General features: G+C 47.9%; 1 protein-coding gene across 1 annotated transcript in view; it reads left to right on the forward strand.

The window, feature by feature from the left end:
- The first annotated feature begins 4793 nt into the window (after positions 1 to 4793).
- LOC144165882 (uncharacterized) overlaps positions 4794 to 22871 on the forward strand; it is a 140710-nt gene continuing 122632 nt past the window's right edge. The window contains exon 1 of the mRNA XM_077695637.1: positions 4794 to 4879. The gene's annotated coding sequence lies outside the window, so the exon portion shown is untranslated. The remainder of the gene's footprint in view (positions 4880 to 22871) is intronic.

A 22871-nucleotide genomic window follows, 5' to 3' on the forward strand; every position in this document is an offset into this window, starting at 1 on the left:
AGCTGACGGTCGGTACACCGGTTCACCACGAAGGCGACGTTTTCAAAGGCACGCTCAAAAAACTGTCCAAACTCTTCAAACAATTCATTATCTGAAATATAGGTAAAATAATAAAATGAGTCTTTAATGAGTTTACCTCCAAATATTAACATTGTTCGTAGCTACCACCTTGGCCTGTAGAATAGCAGGCACAACTGTTCCGGCAAAAATACGGTTTACTTCTTTTTCCTTAGTTTGAAAACAGCCTGTTGTATTTTCCATGTACATAATTGCACACGATTCTTCGCGTTCTTGCGGCACTTTGTTTAAATTTGCAGTCACTAAAACGTTTCGATCCAAGCCAATGATGAAACTAAGGCGAGCGCATGATGTAAGGACCGCCCATGACGACACAAACGGCCTTGATGTGAGCCGCATGCTGCTATGTATAATCGTAGTGTTGGTAGGGGGATTGGTGGGGAAGGGGAAAGTGGGAAAGGATAATTATTATGCCATTTACTGCATTAGCAGCGTGGATGCAACACTGTGGTCGCCTGGAGTCGTAGCCGTCGTATAGTGTCCTGCGCGTCGCCGCAAAGCCGGCCACCAACGACTGGTGCTGCGGGGTCCAAGAGAGAAAGCAGCAGCGCGGGCCAGAAGCTAGTAGCGTACCCAGCATGAGCTTTCGGCGGTGGACAGGACCAGGACTGGAGAGACGTGTGCCACGGTCCAAGTGGCCTGTTGGTGAGGACATGGTACCGAGGAATACTGTAGCGGGGGCAGCACCACACTAGATGTTGTAGGTCTGCCATGGTATGGAAAGTGCCAGCATACTGCAGCTGCCTCGAAAAGGAGATAGTGCACCGACTAGAACGCGCGCATTTACTCTCCGACTCACTCGGAGCCCTTCCCCAGACGTGACGGCGGCGTTCTTGCCAGTCCCTCAAGAAGCCGACCCCACCATAGAGTTTCATACTGTAAGAAACTCTATGGACCCCACGGCTGAACGACAGCTAAGTCAAGCCCGCCGGACATCTCGCGGCGGGAACCTGGTCGTTCGGCGGGTTCAGACGGGAATACTGCTCACAATGTTTTTGCTTCACCGTTTTCAGAGACGGGGGAGACAGACGGTGTACTCATTAAGCACATCTGCGGGTTTTACCCCTGCATTTTCACGGAAAGCCACATGATAGCATCACGCTACCTCGCGCCGCTGTGCGCTCCGACCACGACAGGTGTGGCGGCCGTGTGCGCGCCTTGCGCGTTCGCTAGAGGTCAGTAAAAATAAAACTAAGCTAACACCTACGCATGGCATCGAACTGCTCCTCCGTCTCTTCCGCCGATCTTGTCGCCTTCGAAGAGACGGAGAAGTGGGTAGCGATGGAAGAGAAGTGAGATCGTCTATCACCGGGTTTGAACTTCCTTTAATTTTACAAAAAGCGTTTCCCTTCATGTCTTGACGGATACAACTCAACCAACCCCACATTCTTGCTTGGATAATGCATTGATATAAGCTTAGCAAAGAATATATCTTTGAAGTAATAAGGGGTGTGGCTAAGTGCATTTCAATTGCCTCTGGTTTTACTCTTCGTGGAGCCACGTGTGTGAATTCAAGTGACTTCGTATGGGTAATCGTGGGTGTCGTTCACAGCTTCGCTTTCCAATCACCTTCACAGGGTGGATTGGTCCGCATTTTTTTTTTTTGGACTGTCGTTTTCTTTAGTATTGGGTCGATGCACTCTGAAGAAGGGGGGGGGGTAATGCCGCGAACCATGCATTCTATTTGTATACTACTGTTTTGTTTTCACCATCTGGCGGCACGTGCTAGGTTATCAGTGTTTCAAGCAAAGTGTATGTCTCCTTTCCTTCCTTTTGGATGCCGCACAGGCTATGTTATTTTTAGATAGATTCAAATTAGATATGTCTGTTCTAGGGCATCACGCGGTTTAGGGTTTTTGCGGCGCAAAACCAAACATTTTCAGTTAGACAGAAAGGCATTGTTATACAAGACTTACATCCGCCCTATTCTCGAATACGCGTGCACAGTCTGGGACCCTTGGGCGGCCACAGATACAGAGCGGATTGAAAGGATTCAAAATTTGTATGTTCCTTTTGTTTGCAATGATTATTCTAGGAATTTCAGTGTGTCCCTGGCAAAAAGTTCTCTGGGATGGCAATCTTTGCATGGCCGCAGAAAAATGCTCCGATTGAAGCTTTTTCACAGCATATTTCACTCAAAAACTGGAATAAACCGCGACAATTACTTACAAAATCCAGATTACATCTCGTCCAGAAGGGATCATTCACTCAAAGTAAAAGAAATTTCATGCAGAACAAATCTGGTTAAAATGTCCTTTTTTCCGAGGTCTATATCGGAGTGGAATAGTCTAACTCAGCAGGAGGTGTCTTTTACGTCGAGTGAAACTTTCGCCGCATGCCTGCAGATGAGGTGATTCATTTCAATTGTATGCTGTCTTTGCTCGCCGTTGTACAATCACTTTGTGTTGTTTTGGTTGTTACTGTTCGATTTTGCTTTGTAAAAACCTGTACTCAGTATTTTCTTTGATTGTATGTCCCCCCCCCCCCACTGTAATGCCAACATTGGCGCTGTGGGTATCATGATAAATAAATAAATAAATAGGGAGAGTGTTTGGCCCGGACCTCACTACCCCAGAAAAATCTTCTTTGATCTCCAGTGTTCTCGCTGTAATTCGACGTTTCGAGAAACCATCGCGGCAAAATATAATTACTCCCAAGGCAGCCGCTGCGGTATTCGATTTTCTGACACTCGCCGGCGCACGTCCCTTTGTTAAGTGCTGCTTCGCCGCCTGTGTATTCTTTGAGTTGTTAGGGGATCAGAAGTTCCCTGCAATAAACTTGTTTTTCCTTCAAAAAAGGAGCGTCGTGTTTGGCTACTTTAAAATATCTAAAACTCGCTTCACTGTTAAAAGAACTTGCGAACCGCCCATGGTTGCAGGTAGGGTGCACACAAAGGAACAAGCGATCCGTTGCCATAGATTAGCGATTCATCTTTCGCTCTTTAGAATGCAGAGGTGAGTTTTTCGAAGGGCTCATGGAGAGAAGCGCCGTTTTCAAGACAGGCCCGTCTTGCTCTTGAGGCAAGGTGCTCCCTTCGGCCACTGGGCGCATCCACACTGAATGCCTCTGCGAACTGGAACAGCTTTGTTCTAGGTTGTGTTGCGTTATCGGCGCTACAGTGCAGGCTGTGCGCCTTGTTGCGGGAAAGTGCCAGCCCTCCTTGCTGACGCCACGCACAGGTCGATGAGACAGGGTGAGTGGGCGGGCAGAGGGAAGGTGCTGCTATTTTGGGCCAACCGGGGGAAGGCGACTAACGACAACAATGCGGAGAGCCTATTTTCTCCACCCGCCTCACCGGAAGTGCACATCCGCTGCACTTTTTCCTCGCACGAAGGGCTGTCCCGCCTGCGACATCGTCAAGCCTTTCACCCATGGAGGAAAAAGAAAGTTAGGAAACAGCATGATGTCATGCAGCCAGCCTTGGCAAGTCCACCTCCGTTGAAGCTGCTCCGTCGCTGTTTCCCTCCCCCGCGCCGTCCGAGTCCGCACTAGCACGTGACCAAGGATACGTCTTTGCTTGTAGCTTCACGCCGGCGTTTGTTCGGTTGGAGCCGGCGCGCTCTCACACTGCAGGGTCACGTGGCACAGTGATGCCCGCGGCTGAATTCGATTTTACTTTTTATGACTAGGCTACACGCTCCTCCAGTGGCGCCGTCTCCTAACTTGTTTCTTCCTCTATACTTTCCCCGATTTATGGGTACTCCCGGCATCGATGAGCAATTAATGGCTCAAGGTTCACTTGTCATAAAGCTAATGTCTGTCTTGTTCATTGACAACTGGTATTAATTATTGGTTAACTGATTCGGTTAATTGGTTAATTAATTCGTTCTCGGCCAAAGCCTCCCGGGGGAATGGGTCATGTACTGAGAAGCACGGGATGACCTGTGCCCTGTTGACACCAGCTACCTGCGCGCATGTAGCCAATTCCCCCTACAAGTATGTATCTTGCGGGAGGATTGAACGTAAGCTTTTTAATGGGAGATTTTAGACGTTCTGGTTTCAGTGGAACCAAATTCTAAGCCGCATTGTGAATTATTCTTCAGAAAGCAAATGGGGAATTTCGTTCTGAGGCGTCTTCCTCCGCTGTGCCCAAAGGGAATATGTGCCGCGTGAAAGCGGGCATTCTATTAAAGGGACACTGAAGAAAAAAAAACGAAGTCGGCCTAGATAGATTGACATACGCAGAAAACGAACACACCAATCTTGAGGCAGTACCTTGAAAACAATCGCGTAAATAATTGTAAAATGAATCTATCAGCCGCCCAGTAGAGATGACGCAAACAGCGACTGAGCGAACGTGCCAAGAGTCACGTGACGAACAACAGAACGACTCCGCGCACACAAGCCCTCAAAGAAACACAAAACCTTTCTTCACAGGTTAACCTTCATAAGACATAAACAATTATCCATGTACAGGCATAAGTCAAGCCGTGGCGACGTCCACAAGCTGCCAAGCAGCGCCTCCAGTGGCGTTTGCTATGGTTGTTATTGCAGGTTCAGCACAGTCACATGCCTGTTATCTCGTTGTTTACATCATGGCGGCAAATAGTGCGTCGGCCTTCCAGTGTTCCACACTTCCGTGGACAGTGGCGAAGAGCATCTTCCGCCAGCGAGCGCCACGTAATCTCAATATTTGCTTTTGGCAGCTCGGACGCCTTGGATCAAATCACTTCTCGCTGCTACGCTTCAATTGAGTCTTTCTTGGGGTACATAAACGCAAAGCATTTGGGCTGTCTGCCTGTATGTCCGTCCCTCCGTCTGTCCGCCCGTCCGCCCCTCGATCCAGCTGCCCGGCCAAAAGGTAAGAGAAATTTTGAACAAGACGTTTATATAGACACTACAAGTTCCTAACTACTACATCTGGAGGAATACTTCAGGTATGGAACATTGTTCGGCAAAAAGAAACCATTAGGGGTACGTGAGGCCAAACAGTAATACACAACTTATATAAAAGTGTTATTTTAAAAAATTATTCCTTAACCAAAATACAAAAACGCTAACACTGCAGCCTCGGGCTCATGGCTGACAATAGTAACATAGGAGCCAGCAGATGGCGCGGCCACAGTGCAAAAGCTGAAAAAATGAAATTAAATCCGCAAACTTTTATTGTGTTGATCACGGGAGGACCGGAACAGAAAGGAGAACAGCGGGAGAGGTGGGCGGGATCGAGAGGAGAGGAAGTTACGCGGTGCGAATAAACTGTAATAACACGGATAGGCGGGCTAGTTGGTTTGACGTCTTAACGGTAACTTTTGCGCACTCGATACGGGGACACAGAAAAAGGTGACACGAAGACAAGGGCAGTTTTTTTTTTACCACAATGCAAATAGCGAGCTATCGAAACAACACCAGTTGCTTCTTACACCTGCCCTTGGCATTGGCTACTACTTCCACACAGTCTTTGATGCAAAAATCGCTCTCCTCTTCACTCACCTTCCTTGCCAGAGTCAGTCTCTCCGGCTTCTGAAGCAGCGGTTCAACGCAGAACTTAGGTCCCAGTCGTACGATCTTTTTCCGATCTTCATCCCCAAGGGTGTCACCGAGAATCAACACCTTCCCCGGCTCAGCGTTTGTCTTCTCTTTCCTTGGTAGAGAGGCCCACACCTGACGGTGTGGGCCTCTGCGCTTGTCTCCGTGGAAGACTGCGCTTGTCTTCGTGTCACCTTTTTCTGTGTCCCCGTATCGAGTGCGCAAAAGTTACCGTTAATACGCGGTAGGGGCGGAAGAAGGTTATCGTCTTTCAACGATATTCACCGTGAAGCGACCAGATACGAGGCCAATTTTGATCAAGTTCTTGCGAGTCATCGTTTCTGTTTCGGGGTGCCATCTTTAATCGCACGATTTAAGTCTATGCAAGATTATTTAGACGATGATGTCGATGATGGCAGTCTGGATGAAGGAGTCGCTTCCGTGCAGGGTGCATCGGGTGACATTTATTTATTATTAGATGCAGAGCATCTGATTCACTCGCCTTGTCCCTCCGGCGTCGTCGTCGTCGTCGTCGTCGGCGTTGTCCACCCCTCCCCCATTCTCCTCGCCGCGCCAGCTGCGCTCTCCGCCGCTCACCCCCTCTCCTCTCCGATAGCGAACACTCTCTCGCGAGGGGCATTGGATTCGATTGGCTTGGCTTGGCTTGGCTTGGCTTGACTTGGCTTGGATTTGGATTGGATTAAAGTGGATTGTGTTGGATTGTGTTGCGTCATAGCCGCGGCAGACGCGCTGGGGCCGGCGCATGTGCAGTACTCTCTCGTCCGCGGTTTCCTCTCCTTCGGGCGCGCTGCGCATATAACCGGTGTGCCGTTCTCCGGCGAAGCAACATCCACGCTTGGCTCAAACACTTAGAGTCCACGCCGCTTTACAAGTACGCCAACGTCGTCATCGACTGGGACCTGCTTACGCAGTCCCCTCAACGTTATGCGCGCTATAAAACGCGGTCCCTTCGCCGCTCCGCCTATGCGTCGCATCTACACAGGGGTTCCCGCGAGGGGAGGTGGGAGTTTCTATTTATTTTTACTTACTGCAGCCAAATTGGGCTATCGCCGGAGCGGGTAGCTACAATCGAGATAAATTTAAATACGAACAGCGGTGCGCGGGGTTTTTAGTATATGACCCGCCTTCTAAGCGAGGGGCTGCGCCTGCGCAGTATCAATAAGTTATGAGAGGGCTTTCCCAACCTTATGCGTGCTGTGCATACACGGCCCGTCGCCAGGGAGGAGGGCAGTATGTATACTTAAAACCATGCACATAGTTGTTCGTATTTCAATTCATTGCGATAGTACACAAAATGCAAAAACACACTTCTTCACAGAATAACACCGACATAATTAACGATACAGTGAAACTCACGTACGTTTCGCGAAGTTTAGACATAGCAGGTAATACTAAATACAGCAAAGACAATGAAATTATGCAAACATTTACTCTACACAGTCTATTTAAATTATACAAAAAATTTCTAAAGGCAATGACCTTATTTCTTCTGGTAGTAAATTCCATCTTTCAATTATTTCGGGGAAGGAAGGAGCTGTACTTGAATAGACTAGTACGTGGATGAAAAGGTGCAAGGTTAAGTTTGTGGCTATTTCTAGTGGATTTCAGTTTATGAGCTGACAAAGAGTCGTTCTCTGAGGAGTAGCGCAGAGTATTCGTAAGAAGATGCAAACGTTTGATGCATTCGCGATCACGGTGCTGGGACAAAGGTTGTAATTCTAGTGTAGCCAGGTGGGATTACGGTGAAAAGCTCCAGTCGAAACGGCGGAAAATGAAACGGATTGATTTGTTCTTAACCGATTCAAGCGTGTTAATTTCAGATACTTTATAGGATTCCAGATTGTACAGGCGTATTCTAGGATGGGTCTGATGAGCGATTTATATGTAAGCACTTTTTTTCGAGTGGAGCTTCTCGCAATGTACAATTTAAGTGGCCTAGTTTTTTAGTGATTTTTTGAATTTACCTTTATTAACCTTTGACCTCGACAAGGTAGGAGTGAAGACGACGCCCAGGTACTTATATTCAGGCATGCGCTGTAGGGAAGGGCCGTTAAACGAATTATTATGCAAAGAAACGGAACTGCGCATACTGAAACATAAAGTGACTGCTTTCGTGAAGTTAATATTCCTTCCCATTGGTCGCACCTCCTGCGAAATCGTGCAAAAGAATTATTTAGGGAAATAGGATCCTCATACATGCTCTCTCCTTGCGTCTCTTCGCGAAACGGGGGTTAATCTATACCTGTGACGTAGTATTTACGCCAACGCGCATACTATCGCAATAAAAAAAATGTTAATTATGTTTGATAATACACAGTCGCTAGCATCCAAGCGGATTTCTGCGGATACGCAATTAGGCAGATCATATCAGGGTTCGCACAGGTCCTTGAAAACCTTGAAAAGCCTTGAATTTAGAAGTGTCAATTTCAAGGCCTGGAAAGTCCTGGAATTTTTAAATGGTCCTTGAAAACCCTTGATTTTTCCGGAGAGAACCAATGGCCCTGTCTTTTCACAAGAATTTAAACTGTTTGTCGTGGATTTTAGGTGTTAAAAATGTAAAGAAACATTGTAACAATCAAGTTTCAGTGTATTGCGTGAAATTACAAGTTTGGTGGATTTTCATTATTACAAGACAACATTGGGAGCTGGCACTTGTCAATCCAATCCATATCACGATACAATCCAGTGAAAGCCTTTTCTCTATTTGGCATCTTCCATCTAGTCTGTGCCTCATACGCTCCATCTACGTTTGCTTTTACGTACAAATGGTAGACGTGCACATAGTTCCTCCTGCCTTGAAGCAACACTTGCTCGACTTAATTCCAGCTGATTCTCTTGCTGACAAAGCAGGAGATGCAGGCAACATGAACTAAGTTTTGAAAATCAAACAGCCTCAGAAAAACACAAAGAAAAAAGAAAAACCTGTAAATACCTGCCATGAAATACAAAAAAAATAAAGCTGGGGGAGCATTTACGAACACTTTAGCCCCTATCTAAATGTGCACTAATGTGATTAGGTATTGTGCAATAAAAACGTTTGCATTGTGTTGGAAAGGTTATAAATAATCCCAGATAAAACATTAGATGGAGACCTTGAAAATGTGTTTTCTGGTCCTTGAAAGTCCTTGAATTTTTGCTTTTGGAACCTGTACGAACCCTGCATATATATATATATATATATATATATATATATATATATATATATATATATATATATATATATATATATATATATATATATATATATATATATATATAATATAAACAAAAGTGGCCCCAGGACCGAACCCGGGATGACTCATTCACTATAGAAGAATTTCAGGAATTAAACGAAACATTTACACAAGGTTTACAAAAGATTTAAAGACTTTATTGTTACCAAGGCTTCCGTGTGGAAGCCGAAACATTATTTTCCTTTAAACTCGAAATAACTTGTGGTCGGCGTGCTGGCCTTTCTTCTTCAAAATGTATCCCGACCAGACAGGCTTCCTTGATTTCAACCACCGATCGCTACACTATCAATAATTCCGAATGGTCACATGCACCTTTCTATAAGTACCTTGGAATCTATTTCACACCCAATCTCTGCTGGTCTCACCATATCGCCTCCACAAGCACGAAAGATTTCATCGAAAGCACGAAATCGAACCTGGAACTGAAAGAGTACCAAAGCGAGAGCCCGTTGTCTTACCGATTTAGCTACGAGCCCAAGCGAAAACGGGGAAGGCAGGTGGTGTACTCACCGAGCGCATATACGGGTCTACCACCTGCATTCTCGCTGAATTCCACGTGATAGCGTCACGCGACCTCTCGCGCTGCTGTGCGCTCCACCCACGGCACGTCTAGCGGCCCTGCGCGTGCCTTGCGGGTGGGCTAGAAATTACAAAAATTAAAGGACGCTCTCACCAACCCACGTCAGCTCACTTCTAGTACGCCAATTTCCTAAAGCCTGTGGCCTTCAGTGTTCACGCAAGAAATCACAGCTCCTTGTCGTCCGCCCTCACACCTAACGACACATCAAGGAACACATTCAAATACTCCTTGATGGCCAGCACAGAATGTAACTCCGCGTGATGTACTCCCGGACTCTTGGCGATGAGAACTAAAGATTCTCCCTTTGCTTAAAGGAGCCATGAAGAGAAAATGCAAGTTGGTTTTATTCGAAAGATTTCGTGTTTTATAGTGCCCCCAGCGCTTGTCCGGATACAAACGGTGCTTTATTCACTGAGAAATTAAACAATTTAGGTTAAAATTTTAATTTTCCCGCTCAATCGTGCGTTTTCGTGGTCCCAAATGACATCACAGGAACCGACCGCTCTGCAGCCTAGAGTACCTTCATTCACGCATCCGCCGTACAGGGTAGACACGTATACGCTGGCGCCGCCATTTTCGGTTGCTCGCTCGCCGCCGAAGCAAGTCATTGTGTCAAAACCGCGCTAAAATTATCGCCGCAACGCGGTTTACTGAAGAAGTTTGAATCATATTGTCTGTTTCGCGTTGCTAGGTCTCGTGGGAAACGAAAAGAATACGCTTTGAGCCCGTTGGCCCATTTGCGGCGGCACGGGACCGTTCAAAGGTTGTCTCCACCCTGTACAGCGGTGTTGGTTTGTTCCCACGTTTCTTTACGTTACCCGAACCTAGATGGCGCCACCATACCGTGGCAAGCGTTTGGTTTGTTTTTGCCCGTATTTAAACCTGGCTTGTTTTTGTTCTGGGAGAAAATATTCGTTCCCTGAAACAGTGCTCGCTCGACAAATGTGGTCACGTAAGACACCGTTGCTTGCGTCAATCGGCCAGTGTCGTCTGAGACAACCCCAAGCCCCGTAGTGCCGTGCAGCTAAACCAAGCGTGCTGTGCGCAGTACGAACAGCAGTACGCATAAGTACTTCTATGTTTACATGTGCTTTCGTAACTTCCACTGTTTGTCCCATCATTCTTATTGCTTTGTAAAGAATGTGCCCTAAATTTAAGCGCAAATCGCTCGTTCGTCTAGTTTGTAAGCTCTACCTAATTTGCGTCTGCTTCTGCCAGCCTCCGCCAATTGCAGAGCTTAGCTCATGTGAAATCATAGGTTCTGTTGCGGGAAATGAGCTGGTGGGTCACATGACCATTCCCGTTTTCCCTAATTATGTAGCTTATTTGAGCGTAGTTTACGTTAAAAGTGGTGTCAGTATGATTCTAACGAGACAATCTTTTGAATGAACCAAACTTGTGTTTTCTCTTCATGGCTCCTTTAAAAATATGAACCCCTCACACGACGGGGGTCGCCAACAAGGACGGGCTCATGCGCTCGACCCCATCCAGGGTTGCGATCATGAAGTCGTCTACACAGACGGCTCCCAACATCGAGAGCAGCAGTACGCCATCATCGTGGCTACCTCCAGAACTAACCTCCATGCGTGTGCCTCACTCAAGAACCAAGACATGACGGCAGCAGAAGAGGCAGCCATCGCCTTGGCTTTCACTCAACCAGGGGATCGGAAGGTAGTCACCGCTTCCCAAAGCCAACCAAACTTGCCAGTCGGGTTGGGTGTCCCGACCTGCACTGCGAGTACTAGAAAAACACTCTCCAAATGGTTCCATTCAGCTCATCTGGACACGCGCTCACGCTCCAATGGAGGGCACCGAACACGCCCAACGCCAAGCCTGCGCTTTAACCCCCCCCCCCCCCCCCCCCTCCCCGGCTATGGAGCTGCACGAGGACAGTCACCCGCTCGCCACGTTCAGGGACAGAACCCAGCATTATCGCCTTCAGAGACAGACCCTACCTTCGCCTTACCCTGACCTTTCCAGAGAACAACAAACTACCCTAGGGCTCATATATTCCGGCTCCTTCCCACACCCGACGTGTCTTCCCTTAATGCACCCGAATCGCTGCGACGCTGAATGTAAATTTTGCTCAGCAGTAGGAACACCCCGCCACATACGCTGGGTGTACGAGTTTAGCCCTGAGCACCCTCCTCTCTTTCCGTCAACAACCCAACAAAAGAGATGCTGCGGCCCAGCCCCTCTCCGCCTACCCAGCTTCAGCTGGTGGACAGGCGGCGCGCACTGTGGAGAAGGAACCACTCCCCTGGACCCCACTCGGGGCCGTTCAGAAATCTGAATACGTAGAAGTATTTCTTCCTCCTCATCCTGCTCCTCCTTTATACTATGCCGCCGACCTCTTCGCCTCCGTCTGCGGCGGCAGAAACGGAGAAGTGAGATCGTCTAACACCGGGTTTGAGCTTCCTTTAGTTTTGTAAAAAAAGTTTCCGCTCATGTGCTACACCAATACAACTCAACCAACCACCGTTCATACACCATGCATTGATTTAATACTTCCCAAGAACATGTCTTTGAAGTAACAACGGGTGTGGATAAGTGCATTTCACTTCTCTCTGGTTTCACTATTTGTAGAGCGACGTGAGGGAATATAAGTGACGCCTCATGGGTAATCGTTGTGGGTGCCGTTTACAGCTTTGCTTTCGAACCACATTCACATGGTGGATTGGCCTGAATTTGTTTTCTTGCTGTGTGCTTTTTCATTGGGCTTACTGCAGACCATAGCAACTGATTGGTGCGCATCAAATCCGTATAGCTGGCTATCCTTGGTTGTCACCTTTCGTCGCTGCCCTGATTGTATTCCGTACACTTTCTAATTTTTGTGTGCACATCACGTGTGTGCGTTATGCTATCTACTTTTATTTTTTCTTGTTATCGTCTTCCGAACTTGTATTGCAAACCTCGCCGCCATTAGTAGTTCTTCTATGTTTTGTAACTGGCAAATTTGTGCTGTATGATCTGTAAGACCTGCCTTTATTACCCCCCTTACTCAATGCCCTCTAAAGGGGCCTTAAGGCATTTTACACAAATAAATATATAAATACTAGGAGCGGCCATGTAATAAACTAGTATACAATCAACAATGGAAGAATAATAAAGTATAGCGCGAAGTTTATGAAGAACTTTTGAGTGGGCAACCATGTCGAACGCGTTAGATAAGTCTATAAAATTGCATTAATTTGGTTTCCTTGGTCAAGATCGTGAGCAGTGTCGTGATAAAATTAAATAAGCTGAGTGATTGTACGAAAAGCGTGAGGGCAGCCATGCGGGACATCACACAAATTAATATTACATCCTAGAAACTTCATAATATGACTAAACATTGTATGTTCAAGAAATTTACATGATTGACACGTTGGTGAAATCGGACGACAGTTCAATGGTGTCTGCTTGCTACCGGATTTAAACATGGGAAACGTTTTGCCAATTTCCACACTAACGGGACTGTCGAAGTGAATAAGAATTTTTATAAACTACGGTCAAGTAGCGGCTGGTACAAACGCAATAGGTAACCAAAAAAGCATGGTTAATTCCACCAGGACCACAGGATTTCTCATTACCCAAATGCAAAGCAAATTCAGGACCCCCTCTTGAGATACGGCTATCGCCAGTTGAGTAAAGCGACTCGCGTTGAAAATCTGGTATTTTGAAGTTGGCAGCTATGAATACTGACTGAAAGTACTCATTGAAGGCAGAGTCGATATTTATTGGGTCACTAGAAGGGTCATTGCTTACTAAGATAGTGTTAGTAGAGGCCGAAGAGGGTAAAAGGGAACTTTAAAATTTTTAAGGGTTACTTTTCAGTAAACCTCGTAACGTAACCTTAAAGTAGAACTCTTCAGATGAATTCATTTGGAGGCAGACCTCTTCTGTAGCATCATTAAATTCGGCTTTTTTAAGGGGTTCGCCATTTCGTTTGGCGTGCCTTGCCATCGCAACACGATGCGACAGATGAAGTATATACCACGCGAGATCCAATTGGAGGCGAGGATATTCCTTTTGATTTTAAGGGGGATAGAGCGGTGGAGACAAATTGCAACAAAATTTTCGAAAGGAGCCACCAAGGAATTGACGTCATGCAATTCACTAAGTTGTCCGAAATCGTCAAGAGAATCGCTGAAATAATCGATAATGGAAGAATCGTCGGCGAGTGAAAAATTAGGAAATGAAGAGTAAACAAACCGATTATTGCGAACAGGATCCGGTATGGTAACCAGAAGGGCCTTGTTATCTGAAATGCTATCAGTAACCTTGCATTCGTAGCCGTTATCTAATAAATGGGGACTAACATAAATCCAAAACTTCGGCACCTCTTGTATTTGCATCGACGATTTTTTTCAACCAAACGATAATGAGAAATTAACAGCATTTTGCTTGGCTCTACATCATAGTCGGTGAGCGATAAAAAAGGCCACAGAATACCGGGAGCGTTGAAATCACAGAGGCAGATCAAATTTGAAGAAGTCAAGATACGCTCGGGCATGAATGTAGTTGAAGCGAGTAGCTGAGATATGTTCGATGCCGGCGGACGGCAGATGACGCCAAATACAATGGAGATGTTTCATAAAAAATATTAGTGCCCTTCCACTCTGTGAAGAAGGATGACCTGCAAAGATGGAAGCACACACAACATACGAAACAAAACACGTTTGTTTGTAATTTGGATGGAGCAATTAGAACTTAGCCCGCTGAAATGTTGAAGGACGCAAGTTTTATTGTAACGGACAAACACGAAGCTGCTTGTTTCCCTCTCGCATCGCCGGCATCTTACTGTCTGCCTAGCACCCCAACCCAATCCGCTCGACCACTGAGGACACTGGACAGTTCGCATTGGGCGGTGGACGCACGCGTTTAAAACTCCCGCCAGCAGACCGGCCAGGTCATTAGTGAGGGCATGAAACCTATATCTGCGGATGCACGTCCCCCCCCCCCCCCCCCCCCCGTTCTCTCCGCCCCCAAATCGTGCCTGATGAACCGGCAGCCAGTTATGTGCGCGTGCTTAGAAGTGAAAGGCACCGCCAAAATTGTCCTTTCAAAAGCCCTTCAAGCTGAACTAGAAATATTGGCTCAATTAGACGTTGCTGTTAATGAGGGAGAGATTCCCAGGTACTCGGCGAGCTGGAACCTGCTCTTGAAACGGCGGCGGGAGCAGCTTTTTGTTGTTTTGGCACCCATTCGTGCTTCTCTTCCGGCGAATTCTCCTTCGATTCCCGCTGTTATTCCTCCCATCGAACGCCACGCGTCTGTCCATAGGAAGTTAAAACCTGGAAGGACTCGAGGTTTATTGCAGTGGGCACGTATGTGGCTGTCCATTCCTGTCCCGCGTCGTGGGCATATCACTGTCTCTAACACACCGATTAAAACGCTAACCGCTCGATCATTGAGGACAGCTGACAGGTCGCATTGACCCGTGAGACTCCAATGTTTAAATTTCCCGTCAGCTCAACGCGCATGCCATCGGTAGCAGCATGAAGACTAGTTATGCGTGAACGCCTCCCTACTTCCACCCCCAACCAGTGCACGCATAAACCGGCAGCGGCTGATGGGCGCGTGCTTAGGCGTGGTATACACGGGCGAAGATGTCGCGCACAAAGCCTTTCATGCTGGAAAAAAACTATAGGCTCACGTCGGTGTTCAAAGCGGGCAAGTTGCTATGGTAACGCCTGATAAGGGCGCTACCGCCGTTATCAGCCGATTGCTCAGTTTGTGAAAACTTAGTGCCCTTGCACACTGTGAAGAAGGAGGACGTGCGAAGCTGCACACAGTCGACGTTGTCCACGAAACAAAACAAGTTTGTACGTTTCCATTGAGCACACTTTCTAGCCAATTAACCGAATTAAACTTGGAATGACCCGATCTTTACTCTAGCGGACAAACCCGGAGCTGTCTCTTTTCCTCCCGTGTCATCGGTGTAATACACCAGGCTAACACACTCGACCACTGAGGACACCGGTGAAATCGGTCGCATTGGGGCGAACTGTCCAATCAAGGTGATCAAGGAGAAGCGTCGTCACGCGCTTCACCCGCTCAATTAGCGGCGGCGGCAGCAGGGAGGACGCGCGTGCGCGCGAGAAATGCATTCCTGTGCGCCACTTTCTCTTTCTCAGACGCGCGTGCGGGTCTAGGTGCTTGCCCTTCGTCGATAACGATGCGGTTTCTGGATCGACATATGAGCCGTAGCGGACAAGGAAGGAACGAAAGTCAGGCGTTACAGGCTGCCACACACTCCCCCGTGCGGAAGCAAAACTTGAATGCACTGCAACGGATTACGATATTTCGAGAACTTTCAACCTGTCTCTCTTCGCCGCGTGCAAGCTCGTCTGCTTAACAGAACAAAGGTTAAAAGGTCAACAGCGCGGCTAACATACTACACTTTTGTTGTCGCGGGGTTTTAGAAAGCGCGGCGGTATGCGGCAAGAAACAAGTTGGATACTCTCAACACGCGCGTAAAATGACTCGACCAAAGAAAAACATAAATACAGTGCAAAGGATTACGATATTTCGAGAACTTTCCACCTGTCTCCCTTCGTCTACTTTTACAAGATCGTCTGCATCAATGTAATCATTAGTAGCAGTCCCAAATGCGTGTGGTGTTAGATGACAAGTGCGTTCTCCCTTTCCCACCAGTCGGTGGGGTCATGGCAATCTCATCTGCGACCTTGTGTGGGCGGAGGGACAAAACTATCAAGGCGTGACAGCGTCAAAGGGCGATGGAAGTGGGCGCACCCAGAGCTCTCCATCCCGGCCTGGCCCAGCTATACCTGGCCCCTGCCCGCGAACGCCGTGACACGGGCGCACGTGTTTGCCGAGCACGGTGGAGCTGGCAGTTCGCACGGGAGAAGGGTGCGAACAGCTGGCGGTGGCAGCGCCCTCCTTCTGCGCGGGGGTGCATCTATATTTATAAACGCCACCCCAGAGACACGCTGTCGGCAACCTGGCTGAAGGAGAACAGATCACGGGCCACATTTGGGCGCAGCCTCCGCGGGAAATGCCTAAAGCCGTAATTTAGTATGTCGAAACCTTCAAAAAGTGCAACACTGAAAACGAGACACAAACAGAACCACAGGACGAGCGCTTATCCTGTCGTTCAAGCGCTCGTCCTGTGGCTCTGTTTGTGTCACGTTTTCAGTGTTTCGCTTTTTGAAGGCTTCGACATGAGATTTTACCAACTATCCCAACTCGCCATCCTGCTGCAGCGATAAATTCGACTTACAAAGAAATCCAGTTCTTGCAACCGAAGATGATATTATCGTGGCGTCATGCGCTGCCGGTCGGAAATAGTTACTCACGAGTTCGTTAACAACTTGCAGTAAGAGACGATGGTACTTATGTCGACACATTTCTATGTTGAAGCCTTTCTCTGCAGTTGTCAGATGTCGAGTCGTGGCTATAACAGACCATATGCTTGCCACCAGCGACTCATCATAATCGTCATCATCATCAACCCATTAGAACCCCTGAAGGACGGCGGCCTCACCCATCCACCTCCACCCGCTCCTATTTGCGCTGCCCGAGTACATCCCTCGCGTCGACAATTCGCTGCCTTCCTCTGTTTCCAGACCCGCCTCTCGGTAGCCACTTGCTGTCCCTGTGGTCCACCGGTTGTCATTTCGTCTCACTGCATGGCCAGCCAGAGTCCCGTTTTTTTCTTATTTTGCGCTATGATATTTTCTACTTGAGCTTTCTCCCACTTCCAGGATGCTTGTTTCCCGTTCCTGAGCGTTACTGCTATCATCCTTCGTTCCATGGTTTGTTGAGCCGACCTACGTTTTCTCGCCGGTTGTTTCGTAAGGCTAAAAAATGCAGGTCAGGTGTCCTGTTTGCACGAAACAAAGGCAACTAAACGCGAGGTATGTGACCGATACATGTGGGATGCACGTGCAGGCACAACGTAAGTTCGCTTTCAGCTATGGACAATGAGGGACCAAAAAAAAAAACATGTACACAAAAGGGTTATCAACGGGAGACAGGTGTCGGCTGGCACGTCCAGGCAATAAAAGAAGTTTGGAGTATGTGTGCGCTCCTCCGGGAGCAATGTGAAAGAAAAGGTAGATGTCAGCAGCAGGGATGCCAGGTTGGGCTATAAATAACCAAAGTGGGCTACTTGTTTTTATGGTTGGCTGAGGAATTTGCTGGTGGGCTATTTTTGGGCTCTTCTGTATTTTTGTTTGAGAGATCCTTAAGATCTAGACAAAATGCCACTTTTAGGCTGGCTCGCAAAAAAATAAATGAATCAATCAAAATTTTATGTTGTAACCATAACAATGGAAAAAAGCTCAAGAAGATGTGAAGCTTTGAATGGTTCGTAGTAGCTATTACGCTGAGCAGCAAGTTAAAAAAAAAACGTCCGAAAATTTTATCTCTTTGTCGAACATTGACAGTGCCGGTGGGAGCCGACGACTTTCAGTACGCAGCAATTTAGGAGGCCACGTGGTTGATATAAATCTGTGGTGTAGGCTAAAAAATGAAAAGAAACGTTACCTAACAGGCTCGGATAAGAGCGAGAATGAGATTATAGCCATTTAATGCATGTTCGAGCCTGCCAACTGAATCAGCGGGGACATCAGTGGGAAACCGGCATTGGCGCTATCCTCCCGCAGCGTGATGATCACTTAAGGGAGTGTCCCGTTGATGATGCCAGTCGATCTCTCACGCCAGCCGAAAGAACTGTGTGTGCCCTGAGGTAGTTAGGGCTGTCCAAAAATTTCGTCTATATTTATACGGCCGCCATTTCACGATTGTGACAGACTCCCACGCCCTGTGTTGGTTGTCGACTTGAAAGAACATTTCTGGGCGCCTTGGGCGATTAATTCTTTGTTTTTAAGAATACGACTTCTCTGTCGCATACGAGTCGGGAAATAAGAACCTTGATGTCGACGCTCTATTACCTTGCCCGCTATCACATTCATATACCGCTTGCCTAACGGTACGTGTGCACTTACATTGAGCTTTCCGTGCGGCGTGGCAGCGCGCCTTTGGTGGAGGGCACATCCACTTGCCGTCACGGTGGTCGCGTGGTACACCCGAGGAGGTTGTATAAAACTTCCTCGGTACACCCGTTCTGCGGGCATGTGCAGCTTTCCCGCTCATGGCAGTCCTTTCAACAGTGATTACTCTGCAATTTCTTAGCGAAATGAAATCTTGTTTTGCACAGCTCATATTTGGGGTGAATACTTGCTTTGTGCACAGTTTCAAGTCGCGCACGTTGCGCGACTGGGTTCCTGAGCCATGGGAACTATCCCATAGAAATGCATGGCGAGTTAGATTTGACAGCGAATTACACAAAAAAAATATTCAGAAACCTGAAATCTTCTTTTAGCGTTTTCATCTGAACGTTGATTGATTGATTGTGGGGTTTAACGCGCCGACGCAACGCAGGCGATGAGGCGCGCCGTAGTGGAGGGCTCCGGATTAATTTTGACCACCTGGGGATCTTTATCGTGCGCCGAAATCTCGTACACACGGGCGTTTTGGCTTTTCGCCTCCATCAGAAAAGCGGCCGCCGCGGCCGGGAATCGAACCCGCGAACTCGTGCTCAGCAGCGCAACGCCTTAGCCACTGAGCCACCGCGGCGGGTAATCTGAACGTTGACTTCTAGCTTTATGCCAAATATCATTTTCCTAAAGTGGTTTTTCTAGGTTCCCGAGAGGTTGTAATTTTGAGCGAGAAAGCTGGGTATGAGTGTTCTCGAGCCAGAGTCCTCCCCCACCCCCTCCCCCCGCTTTTCTGGGCAGCTCTCAGAAGAAATGCATTCTTGTCGAGACGGCGCGCGCTGGCGGAAGCGGCGACGGACGAGGAAGCGGGAACCGGTTGGCACGCCCGTGACCAGCGCGTCATCCCCTCCCTATCGCTCTTTGGCCTTTCCGCTCTGCGGCACGGCAGAAATGGGTCTCGGATCCATTTGCTCTGCGGCAAGAAAAACGCACCGTTCTCCGCGAAAAGAGGTTCCCACCGGCTGCCGACGTCGGCAAACGGCGCGCGGCACGGCACGGCGCCGCTAGTGTGCACGTACCTTAAATCCACCGGCAAACATTTTTCGGCTCGCACCTGTCGGCCCCATTGCGGCCGGCGACCGCTCTGAACTTGAGAAACTCCAACGAGAAGATCAGTACTGCAAAAGCATACAAAAGCACCGACTAGCCGGCACAACACAGCCCCCAAGCAGTCGCCTACGTCGCCAGCAAAACAAATTTCCGCTTGTAGATAGAGTGTTGTATCACCCCAATTACCAGCCTACTGAAAATGAGTGAGTTCCCGTTGCACCCCGGGCATTGCAGCGGCAAATTTTAGAAGCCTTTCATGACGATGCGACCACTGGCCACCTCAGATATCAGATATCAGATACCTATGACCGCATACGAGCCTGTTTTTTTTTTTTTTTTGGCCTGGTATATCCACAAGTGTCTCCAAGTACGTTGCGTCCAGTACCACGTGCCAGCGTCGAAAGTGCCCTACATAACCTTCTGCTGGACAGCTACAGCCAATCCCGTGCCCGTTACCTCCTACTCCTACCGGTTACCGCTGGATTACGACAGCTGTAGACAATTAGACACGCTATGCTCAAACGGCTCCTCTAGGTACTTGATGTGCTGAAAAGGTCGCCAGCTTCTTCTTGCATAGCATCGTCTTCCGGCACAACACCCCTCGTGTTCTGTTCAGTGACCTTGGGAGAATGTTTCTATCGAACATCGTTCCACGATTCCTGAATGCCTCGCGAACTGTACACAAAGTGACCACCGCATGTCATCCTCAGACGGACCCAATCACTGAGAGATTCCATCGCACGCTTGCAGGCATGATTTCAATGCACATCACACCTGATCATAGTAATTGGAACCACATACTTCCATTCGTAACATTCGCTAGCAATTCAACTACAGTGGTTATTCGGGTACAGTGGTTATTCCCCATTCTTCCTGGTATACGGCCGCCAACCGCCTTCTCCCGTCAATACCTGTTTCATTGCCAGCCCTGAGTCACTCCCTGCGTAGAGCACTGAACAGTTCATCTCTCGCCCAAGCACTGCCACCAGCTTTCCCCTGAACACACTACTGAGTGTCAATAGAACCGAAAAGAGCGTTGCGACGCATCACACAGCACCGTTCATTTCCGTCCCGGCGATGAAGTCATGCTATGGGCTCCTATCCGTGTTCCTGGACTTTGCGAAAGTTATCTTACCGTTTTAACAAAACTTGTTGCTGAGCTAGTTGGTACATACTTAAAGAAGTATTTCAAGGTCTTCTTGGACCATACACCGTCCTAGAGCAGACCGTACACCGTCCTAGAGCAAACCCCACTGGTCAACTTTCGCATAACCCCCGTTACTCCACCTGCGGATCGCTGGTTCCGACTAAAGCCGCTCTACCGTCGCTCATCCCTGTGATTGAGCGTGAATCTACGAAGCCCGGAAATTCATTTATTTCAGTTCCACATTATCTTCACCATCAAACTCTGGTACGGCGGAACACTTCATCTACTTCCTCGGCTGATCGTTATCATCGTCGCTTCTTGGATCGGTGCTCGGACATAACTGCATCGCATAATCAACGTCTTGCTTCACCAGTTACTCAAGGGCCTCACAATATTAGGATAATATGAGGATTACGACAGATTGAGGATGGTAAAATAGCGTGGCTTCTGTGTCGGCGGGTAGACATATATATAAAAGACAACCTCTCATAATAGCACTCAAGGCTCTCGCCTGCAAGAGAGATTTTTATCGAAGTCTTGTGCGCGATGTCTGCAGTCTTCCCAGAGAAAAAGTATATCGTGAATTGGAATGTCGAATTCAGAAGTTGATTTTAGTGCGAAGCTGTTGGTGGCTAGGCTTCCGTCCAATTTAGTTCTGCTTGTGCAAAAACTCAGGTCCCGAATTCCATGCAAAGTCATTTGATTATTGACAAAGTTTATGTGTCTCACCATTTGGATATGCATTATCAATAGACACTTTCAATTTTGACTTTTCAATTCAAATTTCATCAATTTTTTTTCAAATTAGCAGTATCTCCAACCCGCCGCGGTGGCTCAGTGGCTAAGGCGTTGCGCTGCTGAGCACGAGGTCGCGGGTTCGATTCCCGGCCGCGGCGGCCGCTTTTCTGATGGAGGCGAAAAGCAAAAACGCCCGTGTGTGCGAGATTTCGGCGCACGATAAAGATCCCCAGGTGGTCAAAATTAATCCGGCGCCATCCACTACGGCGCGCCTCATCGCCTGCGTTGCGTCGGCGCGTTAAACCCCACAATCAATCAATCAATCAATCAATCAATCAATCAATCAATCAATCAATCAATCAATCAATCAATCAATCAATCAATCAATCAATCAATCAATCAATCAGCAGTATCTCCAGCAGATAATAAAGGTTTCTCAGAGGCTAGCCGCTGGGCGACTGCCGTTGGCCATATCTTCGTTCGCACCACCCTGTATAACGGTAGTCCAAGTGCATGCATATCCAGTTTCCTCTGGCTCCTCGGAGCGGCAGTCTACGTTCGCAACGCCCGCTTTTTGTTGAAGACAAGTTGCGTTCTTCATTTCAAAATTCACTTTTTGTGTGTGTAATCGCAATGGGGAAGCCGCTTAGTCCGGATTCCAGTTTGGCCGGTCACGCGCAGCTTAGGAACCTTTATTTCATCGTAAAAAGTAATTTCGACAAAAAACGCCATGCTTCTTCTTCCCTGAAACAAATTCGTAAGGTGCCGCCAGTTGTATTGGGGCTGATGGGCCACAGCAGCTCTGCAAGAGCTGCGGGTGCGACAAAACGAGTTCCTTCTGCGAACTTAAAAAGACTGCTGTATAAAACCGTGGTCTTCAAGAGGCACCCACAGAAATTAGGCGAAGTGCTATTTAGAGCTGAATTGGGCTGTTCAACCCATGTGATTCACTATTTGACGATTAGGCGCAAACGTCGAGCCTTGGATTATATGGCGGGCATCAGGCGGTGTTTGCATCTGTAGCGATGTCAAACGTCATTGCGGCTCTGCGGACTTGGCAGTGTGCGCTCGTAGCGCACCTAAGCCCATCGGCGGGGAGGGAAAGGCGCATTTTCCCCCACGCAATGGCCGCTAAACATTGGCCCGAAAAATAGCTCAGTGTTCCTTAGATTGCACCTCTTGGCGCTAGCACGAAACTAACCGTATAAAGGGGCACTGAAGTGAATTTGTCAAGCTCCCGTTTTTGCTTGCACTGCGTAGACTGGCTCAAATTAGCACACTTTTCATCGTTTTTCCGGCTGACAAATCGGTAATTATTTTACAAAGCGCGAAAGAAGAAAAACTACCATGCGCGGTTCGCGGCGGCCGCACCAACTAAGGCTGTGACGTTGGGAGGAGGGGCACCGTGATTGGACGATACCCAAGGTTAGCAATCAAACAAGTTTCGGTTTTGGTTTCGGTTTCGTAAAACACAACCGATGGCGTTGTTGGATGGACATTCTCAATATCTCAGTAATCATCGTACCGCGCTTCTGCCATGTTGTCGGCTG

The sequence above is a fragment of the Haemaphysalis longicornis genome, unplaced genomic scaffold (assembly GCF_048455015.1).
Source record: "Haemaphysalis longicornis isolate Haplotype H1 unplaced genomic scaffold, Haemaphysalis longicornis Haplotype H1 scaffold_1, whole genome shotgun sequence".
NCBI lineage: Eukaryota > Metazoa > Arthropoda > Arachnida > Ixodida > Ixodidae > Haemaphysalis > Haemaphysalis longicornis.